This window comes from Aegilops tauschii, chromosome 5, assembly GCF_002575655.3.
Source record: "Aegilops tauschii subsp. strangulata cultivar AL8/78 chromosome 5, Aet v6.0, whole genome shotgun sequence".
In the NCBI taxonomy this organism is placed as follows: Eukaryota; Viridiplantae; Streptophyta; class Magnoliopsida; order Poales; family Poaceae; genus Aegilops; species Aegilops tauschii.
The window spans coordinates 558,574,276-558,583,036 of NC_053039.3; positions in this window are offsets into that span (position 1 = coordinate 558,574,276).

Consider the following 8,761-nt stretch of genomic DNA (forward strand, 5'->3'; position numbering starts at 1 on the left):
CCGAATAACTTTCGGGTTTCCGCATACACATATCTCTACAACCCTAGCCTCACCGAACCTTAAGTGTGTAGACCCTACGGGTTCGGGAGACATGCAGACATGACCGAGACGCCTCTCCGGTCAATAACCAAGAGCGGGATCTGGATACCCATGTTGGCTCCCACATGTTCCATGATGATCTCATCGGATGAACCACGATGTCGAGGATTCAATCAATCCCGTATACAATTCCCTTTGTTAATCTGTATGTTACTTGCCCGAGATTCGATCGTCGGTATCCCAATACCTTGTTCAATCTCGTTACCGGCAAGTCTCTTTACTCGTACCGCAATGCATGATCTCGTGACTAATGCCTTAGTCACATTGAGCTCATTATGATGATGCATTACCGAGTGGGCCCAGAGATACCTCTCCGTCATACGGAGTGACAAATCCCAGTCTCGATCCGTGCCAACCCAATAGACACTTTCGGAGATACCCGTAGTGCACCTTTATAGTCACCCAGTTACGTTGTGACGTTTGGCACACCCAAAGCACTCCTACGGTATCCGGGAGTTGCACGATCTCATGGTCTAAGGAAAAGATAACATTGGAAAAGCTCTAGCAAACGAAACTACACGATCTTTTATGCTATGCTTAGGATTGGGTCTTGTCCATCACATCATTCTCCTAATGATGTGATCCCGTTATCAATGACATCCAATGTCCATAGTCAGGAAACCATGACTATCTGTTGATCAACGAGCTAACCAACTAGAGGCTTACTAGGGACACGTTGTGGTCTATGTATTCACACATGTATTACGATTTCCGGATAACACAATTATAGCATGAACAATAGACAATTACCATGAACAAAGAAATATAATAATAACCATTTATTATTGCCTCTAGGGCATATTTCCAACAGTCTCCCACTTGCACTAGAGTAAATAATCTAGTTACATTGTGATGAATCGAACACCCATTGCGTCCTGGTGTTGATCATGTTTTTCTCTAGGGAGAGGTTTAGTCAACGGATCTGCTACATTCAGGTCCGTATGTACTTTACAAATATCTATGTCTCCATTTTGAACACTTTCACGAATGGAGTTGAAGCGACGCTTGATATGCCTGGTCTTCCTGTGAAATCTGGGCTCCTTCGCAAGGGCAATAACTCCAGTGTTGTCACAGAAGAGAGTCATCGGGCCCGACGCATTGGGAATCACCCCTAGGTCAGTAATGAACTCCTTCACCCAGACTGCTTCCTGTGCTGCCTCCGAGGCTGCCATGTACTCCGCTTCACATGTAGATCCCGCCACGACGCTTTGCTTGCAACTGCACCAGCTTAGTGCTCCTCCATTCAAAATATACACGTATCCGGTTTGTGACTTCGAGTCATCCAGATCTGTGTCGAAGCTAGCGTCGACGTAACCCTTTACGACGAGCTCTTCGTCACCTCCATAAACGAGAAACATATCCTTAGTCCACTTCAGGTACTTCAGGATATTATTGACCGCTGTCCAGTGTTCCATGCCGGGATTACTTTGGTACCTTCCTACCAAACTTACGGCAAGGTTTACATCAGGTCTGGTACACAGCATGGCATACATATTAGACCCTATGGCCGAGGCATAGGGATGACACTCATCTTTTCTCTATCTTCTGCCGTGGTCGGGCATTGAGCCGTGCTCAATTGCACACCTTGCAATACAGGCAAGAACCCCTTCTTGGACTGATCCATATTGAACTTCTTCAATATCTTGTCAAGGTAAGTACTCTGTGAAAGACCAATGAGGCGTCTCGATCTATCTCTATAGATCTTGATGCCTAATATATAAGCAGCTTCTCCAAGGTCCTTCATTGAAAAACACTTATTCAAATAGGCCTTTATACTTTCCAAGAATTCTATATCATTTCCCATCAATAATATGTCATCCACATATAATAAGAGAAATGCTACAGAGCTCCCACTCACTTTCTTGTAAACACAGGCTTCTCCATAAGTCTGTGTAAACCCAAACGCTTTGATCATCTCATCAAAGCGAATGTTCCAACTCCGAGATGCTTGCACCAGCCCGTAGATTGAGCGCTGGAGCTTGCATACTTTGTTAGCATTCTTAGGATCGACAAAACCTTCCGGCTGCATCATATACAACTCTTCCTTAAGGAAGCCGTTAAGGAATGCCGTTTTGACGTCCATCTGCCATATCTCATAATCATAGTATGTGGCAATTGCTAACATGATTCGGACGGACTTCAGCTTCGCTACGGGTGAGAAAGTCTCATCGTAGTCAACCCCTTGAACTTGTCGATAACCCTTAGCGACAAGTCGAGCTTTGTAAATGGTCACATTACCATCCGCGTCCGTCTTCTTCTTAAAGATCCATTTGTTTTCTATGGCTCGCCGATCATCGGGCAAGTCAGTCAAAGTCCATACTTCGTTTTCATACATGGATCCTATCTCGGATTTCACGGCTTCTAGCCATTTGTCGGAATCCGGGCCCGCCATCGCTTCTTCATAGTTCGAAGGTTCACCGTTGTCTAACAACATGATTTCTAGGACAGGGTTGCCGTACCACTCTGGTGCGGAACATGTCCTTGTGGACCTACGAAGTTCAGTAGTAACTTGATCCGAAGCTTCATGATCATCATCATTAACTTCCTCCCCAGTCGGTGTAGGCACCACAGGAACATCTTCCCACGCTGCGCTACTTTCCGGTTCGGAAGGGGTGACTATCACCTCATCAAGTTCCACTTTCCTCCCACTCAATTCTTTCGAGAGAAACTCCTTCTCCAGAAAGGACCCGTTCTTGGCAACGAAGATCTTGCCTTCGGATCTGAGGTAGAAGGTATACCCAATGGTTTCCTTAGGGTATCCTATGAAGACGCATTTCTCCGACTTGGGTTCGAGCTTTTCAGGTTGAAGTTTCTTTACATAAGCATCGCATCCCCAAACTTTTAGAAACGACAGCTTAGGTTTCTTCCCAAACCATAATTCATACGGTGTCGTCTCAACGGATTTAGACGGTGCCCTATTTAAAGTGAATGCGGCAATCTCTAAAGCATAGCCCCAAAATGAGAGCGGTAAATCGGTAAGATACATCATAGATCGCACCATATCCAATAGAGTGCGATTATGACGTTCGGACACACCATTTCTCTGAGGTGTTCCAGGCGGCGTGAGTTGTGAAACTATTCCACATTTCCTTAAGTGTGTACCAAATTCGTGACTTAAATATTCTCCACCACGATCTGATTGTAAGAATTTTATTTTCCTGTCACGTTGATTCTCAACTTCACTCTGAAATTCCTTGAACTTTTCAAAGGTTTCAGACTTGTGTTTCAATAGGTAGACATACCCATATCTACTTAAGTCATCAGTGAGAGTGAGAACATAACGATATCCTCCGCGAGCCTCAACACTCATTGGACCGCACACATCGGTATGTATGATTTCCAATAAGTTGGTTGCTCGCTCCATTGTTTCGGAGAACGGAGTCTTGGTCATCTTACCCATGAGGCATGGTTCGCGCGTGTCAAATGATTCGTAATCAAGAGACTCCAAAAGTCCATCTGCATGGAGCTTCTTCATGCGCTTGACACCAATGTGACCAAGGCGGCAGTGCCACAGATATGTGGGACTATCGTTATCAACTTTACATCTTTTGGTATTCACACTATGAATATGTGTAACATCACGTTCGAGATTCATCAAGAATAAACCATTGACCAGCGGGGCATGACCATAAAACATATCTCTCAAATAAATAGAACAACCATTATTCTCGGATTTAAATGAGTAGCCATCTCGAATTAAACGAGATCCAGATACAATGTTCATGCTCAAAGCTGGCACTAAATAACAATTATTGAGGTTTAAAACTAATCCCGTGGGTAGATGCAGAGGTAGCGTGCCGACGGCGATCACATCGACCTTGGAACCATTCCCGACGCGCATCGTCACCTCGTCCTTCGCCAGTCTCCGTTTATTCCGTAGTTCCTGTTTTGAGTTACAAATATGAGCAACCGCACCGGTATCATATACCCAGGAGCTACTACGAGTACTGGTAAGGTACACATCAATTACATGTATATCACATATACCTTTGGTGTTGCCGGCCTTCTTTTCCGCTAAGTATTTGGGGCAGTTCCGCTTCCAGTGACCACTTCCCTTGCAATAAAAGCACTCAGTCTCAGGCTTGGGTCCATTCTTCGACTTCTTCCCAGTAACTGGTTTACCGGGCGCGGCAACTCCCTTGCCGTCCTTCTTGAAGTTCTTCTTACCCTTGCCCTTCTTGAACTTAGTGGTTTTATTCACCATCAACACTTGATGTTCTTTTCTGATCTCCACCTCCGCTGATTTCAGCATTGAATATATCTCAGGAATGGTCTTTTCCATCCCCTGCATATTGAAGTTCATCACAAAGCTCTTGTAGCTTGGTGGAAGCGACTGAAGGATTCTGTCAATGACCGCGTCATCCGGGAGATTAACTCCCAGCTGAGTCAAGCGGTTGTGCAACCCAGACATTCTGAGTATGTGCTCACTTACAGAACTATTTTCCTCCATTTTACAGCTGAAGAACTTGTCGGAGACTTCATATCTCTCGACCCGGGCATGAGCTTGGAAAACCAATTTCAGCTCCTCGAACATCTCATATGCTCCATGTTTCTCAAAACGCTTTTGGAGACCCGGTTCTAAGCTGTAAAGCATGCCGCACTGAACGAGGGAGTAATCATCAGCACGCTGCTGCCAAGCGTTCATAACGTCTTGGTTTTCTGGGATTGGTGCTTCACCTAGCGGTGCTTCTAGGACATAATCTTTCTTGGCTACTATGAGGATGATCCTCAGGTTCCGGACCCAGTCCGTATAGTTGCTGCCATCATCTTTCAGCTTGGTTTTCTCTAGGAACGCGTTGAAATTGAGGACAACGTTGGCCATTTGATCTACAAGACATAGTGTAAAGATTTGTAGACTAAGTTCATGATAATTAAGTTCATCTAATCAAATTATTTAATGAACTCCCACTCAGATAGACATCCCTCTAGTCATCTAAGTGAAACATGATCCGAGTTAACTAGGCCGTGTCCGATCATCACGTGAGACGGACTAGTCAAGATCGGTGAACATCTCCATGTTGATCGTATCTTCTATACGACTCATGCTCGACCTTTCGGTCCTCCGTGTTCCGAGGCCATGTCTGTACATGCTAGGCTCGTCAAGTTAACCTAAGTGTATTGCGTGTGTTCCGAGGCCATGTCTGTACATGCTAGGCTCGTCAACACCCGTTGTATGCGAACGTTAGAATCTATCACACCCGATCATCACGTGGTGCTTCGAAACAACAAACCTTCGCAACGGTGCACAGTTAGGGTGAACACCTTCTTGAAATTATTATAAGGGATCATCTTACTTACTACCGTCGTTCTAAGCAAATAAGATGCAAAAACATGATAAACATCACATGCAATCAAATAGTGACATGATATGGCCAATATCATTATGCTCCTTTGATCTCCATCTTCGGGGCACCATGATCATCTTCATCACCGGCATGACACCATGATCTCCATCATTGTGTTTTCATGAAGTCGTCACGCCAACGATTACTTCTACTTCTATGTCTAACGCGTTTAGCAACAAAATAAAGTAATTTACATGGCGTTATTCAATGACACGCAGGTCATACAAAATAATAAAGACAACTCCTATGGCTCCTGCCGGTTGTCATACTCATCGACATGCAAGTCGTGATTCCTATTACAAGAATATGATCAATCTCATACATCACATATATCATTCATCACATCTTCTGGCCATATCACATCACATAGCACTTGCTGCAAAAACAAGTTAGACGTCCTCTAGTTGTTGTTGCAAGTTTTTACGTGGTTTGTAGGTTTCTAGCAAGAACATTTCTTACCTACGTATGACCACAACATGATTTGCCAATTTCTATTTACCCTTCATAAGGACCCTTTTCATCGAATCCGTTCCGACTAAAGTAGGAGAGACAGACACCCGCTAGCCACCTTATGCAACTAGTGCATGTCAGTCGGTGGAACCTGTCTCACGTAAGCGTACGTGTAAGGTCGGTCCGGGCCGCTTCATCCCACAATGCCGCTGAAACAAGATAAGACTAGTAGCGGCAAGAAGAATTGGCAACATCAACGCCCACAACTACTTTGTGTTCTACTCGTGCATAGTAACTACGCATAGGCCTGGCTCTGATACCACTGTTGGGAATCGTAGCATAATTTTAAAATTTTCCTACGCTCACGAAGATGCATCTATGGAGTATACTAGCAACGAGGGGAGAGGGGTGCATCTACATACCCTTGTAGATCACGAGCGGAAGCGTTCCAATGAACGTGGATGACGGAGTCGTACTCGCCGTGATTCAAATCACCGATGTTGCCGAACGGACGGCACCTCCGCGTTCAACACACGTACGGTGCAGCGACATCTCCTCCTTCTTGATCCAGCAAGGGGGAAGGAGAGGTTGATGGAGATCCAGCAGCACGACGGCGTGGTGGTGGATGTAGCGGGATGCCGGCAGGGCTTCGCCGAGCTTCTACGAGAGGGAGAGGTGTAGCAGGGGAGGAGGGAGGCGCCCAAGGCTGTCATCTTGCTGCCCTCCCTCCCCCCTTTATATAGGCCCCCTGGGAGGGGGGGGGGGGCGCCGGCCAAACCCCATCTAGATGGGGGGGGCGGCCAAGGGGGTGCCTTGCCCCCCAAGGCAAGTGGGGCGCCCCCACCCTAGGGTTTCCAACCCTAGGCGCAGGGGGGAGGCCCATGGGGGGGCGCCCAGCCCACTAGGGGCTGGTTCCCTTCCCACTTCAGCCCACGGGGCCCTCCGGGATAGGTGGCCCCACCCGGTGGACCCCCGGGACCCTTTCGGTGGTCCCGGTACAATACCGGTAACCCCCGAAACTTTCCCGGTGGCCGAAACTTGACTTCCTATATATAATTCTTCACCTCCGGACCATTCCGGAACTCCTCGTGACGTCCGGGATCTCATCTGGGACTCCAAACAACTTTCGGGTTTCCGCATACACATATCTCTACAACCCTAGCGTCACCGAACCTTAAGTGTGTAGACCCTACGGGTTCGGGAGACATGCAGACATGACCGAGACGCCTCTCCGGTCAATAACCAACAGCGGGATCTGGATACCCATGTTGGCTCCCACATGTTCCACGATGATCTCATCGGATGAACCACGATGTCGAGGATTCAATCAATCCCGTATACAATTCCCTTTGTTAATCGGTATGTTACTTGCCCGAGATTCGATCGTCGGTATCCCAATACCTTGTTCAATCTCGTTACCGGCAAGTCTCTTTACTCGTACCGCAATGCATGATCCCGTGACTAACGCCTTAGTCACATTGAGCTCATTATGATGATGCATTACCGAGTGGGCCCAGAGATACCTCTCCGTCATACGGAGTGACAAATCCCAGTCTCGATCCGTGCCAACCCAACAGACACTTTCGGAGATACCCGTAGTGCACCTTTATAGTCACCCAGTTACGTTGTGACGTTTGGCACACCCAAAGCACTCCTACGGTATCCGGGAGTTGCACGATCTCATGGTCTAAGGAAAAGATACTTGACATTGGAAAAGCTCTAGCAAACGAAACTACACGATCTTTTATGCTATGCTTAGGATTGGGTCTTGTCCATCACATCATTCTCCTAATGATGTGATCCCGTTATCAATGACATCCAATGTCCATAGTCAGGAAACCATGACTATCTGTTGATCAACGAGCTAGCCAACTAGAGGCTTACTAGGGACACGTTGTGGTCTATGTATTCACACATGTATTACGATTTCCGGATAACACAATTATAGCATGAACAATAGACAATTACCATGAACAAAGAAATATAATAATAACCATTTATTATTGCCTCTAGGGCATATTTCCAACAGATGGACCATCGATGGGCTGGGTGCAGGACCCTCATATTCAAGAGCTGCTTCTCAAGCAGACGGATAACGCAAGAGCTGCCGCCCGAGAGAAAGCCAAGCTGGATCAACTGGAGATAGACGCGGTTACTCCATTGTATGAAGGATGCAGGCCCGAGGATACCCGCCTGAAAGTAACGCTCATGGCTCTGGAGATGAAGGTAAAACACAAAATGACCGACGCATGCTTCGACGAGAACATGTCATTCTGGCACGAACGTCTTCCCAAGGGGAACAAGTGCCCGACCAGTTTCAAGGAGGCGAAGAAAATCGTGTGTCCTCTGGATTTACCGCACGTGAAATACCATGTGTGCATGAACAATTGCATCATTTATCGGGACGAGCACGCGGAGTCTACCATATGTCCGGTGTGCGGCGTCACTCGATACAAGAAGAGGAAGAAAGCTCCTCGAAAAGTGGTGTGGTACTTTCCGATCACTCCTCGTCTGCAGCGGTATTTCGCGGACCCTAAGGTAGCAAAGCTCCTGTGTTGGCACGCGGATAGGGAGGAGAAGAAGCGAGAAGATGACGCAAATGATCCGGAGATAAATAAAAAAGACAAGATGCTGAGTCACCCTAAGGATGGGAGCCAGTGGCAAGCGTTGAACTTCGAACACCCAGAATTTGGGAACGATCCAAGGAACATCGTGCTGGGCGCGAGCACCGATGGAGTCAATCCGTTTGGTAGCCAGAGAAGCACACATAGCACCTGGCCTGTGTTTGTGTGGATGTACAACCTTCCCCCCTAGTTGTGCGTGAAGAGGAAGAGTATGCTAATTGAAGGGCCGAAACACCCAGGGAA